Genomic DNA, 1,226 nt, shown 5'->3' with positions numbered 1-1,226 from the left:
CTCAGCAGCACCAGCCCGGGTGGTCTCAGGCTACTTCACTAGGGAGGTCCCTTCGTCAAGTCCAAGAGCACGCGGAGGCCAGGGCAGCCCCCCGCGCCCGGGGGGGGGCCGAAGGGCAGGTCCGGGTTACAGCGGACACCACTTTTCGAGGTGGGAACCGTTTTGCATCGCTCACCCCTCAAAACGACAGTACGAAGACAATTCCCCTACATGACGGGCCCTGAATCTCGGTGCTCGATGCCCTCTGCAGCCGCCGGACCAAACCCGGGGCCAGTGCCTGACCCAGCACCTAGCGCTGCTCCGGCTCAGCTGGTCACCAGCCCAGCAGGAACAAGGGCCCCCGTACGGGGAGCACAAACAGCATTCCCAAACGCAGCCCCCGCCCGGTACGCTGCCACATGCAGGAGGATTTTTTTTTTTGCTCTACAAAGGTATTCCTCTAGTAAGACACGGCTTGGAAAATGGTGTTTATTGGTATTTATAAATACAAACATAAGGAAGAGTCCATTTGAAGACGGATAATTGACTTAAAAGGACACTGTCAAGTAGTTTGAGCTACCTTAATGCTGTCACCCTGTTTGGGGGGGGGGAAAAAAAATGCTTTGGGTTCTGTATTCTTGAGTTTTCCCTTGAAAACCCTGCTCTGTCACAAAGAAATCAGCCAGCTACATACGCCCTGACTCGCAAACCCGTTTTAGCTCTCCCCCGCCACAGTACCAACTAAACCAAGTGTTCTTCCCAGAGCTGTGCAAACACTGTGGCTGCTGGGTGCTGCCCCAGGCGCGCACGCCCGGCCGGAGTCAGTCTGTTACCACGGGAAGCGCCATTATCTTCCGCCACCCTGAAAATCGGAGAAAGGAGTTCTGCAAAGGAAGTACAGGAACATGCCCGTTGAGGAGAGAGAGAATTCACAGCGCTAAAGAGGATTTGAATAAATATAACGGATTAAAAGCAACCTACAGGAAAGGAATTGACAGTATCCTTTTAAACAGCATACTGGATTTCCTCCCAGCAGACCGTGCATCTTGCAAGACTTTGTCAAGCATACACAGACGGGTTGGGGGAATTTAAGTTGTAGATGAAGGGGATACAGCTTCGGTGGTACTAAGCGACCCTTCTGACTGCCCGAATAGCTCAGCGATAAGAGGGTTGGGAAGCAACACAGTGTCCTCAAAGCAAACCCACAGCGAAAAAACAAGCCCCTGGGGACCCTAAAAGAGCCGTTC

The 1,226-nt window shown here is 53.1% G+C and overlaps 1 long non-coding RNA gene across 1 annotated transcript in view; it reads right to left on the bottom strand.

Annotated features, from left to right (window-relative positions):
• Positions 1 to 409: 409 nt before the first annotated feature.
• The window catches only part of LOC103919414, a 1,536-nt gene continuing 719 nt past the window's right edge, over positions 410 to 1,226 (bottom strand). The window contains exon 2 of the long non-coding RNA XR_663742.1: positions 410 to 863. This is a non-coding gene — a long non-coding RNA (uncharacterized LOC103919414). The remainder of the gene's footprint in view (positions 864 to 1,226) is intronic.

Source organism: Pygoscelis adeliae, unplaced genomic scaffold (assembly GCF_000699105.1).
Source record: "Pygoscelis adeliae isolate BGI_AS28 unplaced genomic scaffold, ASM69910v1 Scaffold641, whole genome shotgun sequence".
NCBI classification, from domain to species: domain Eukaryota; kingdom Metazoa; phylum Chordata; class Aves; order Sphenisciformes; family Spheniscidae; genus Pygoscelis; species Pygoscelis adeliae.
This window is presented reverse-complemented; position numbering and strand designations above follow the sequence as displayed.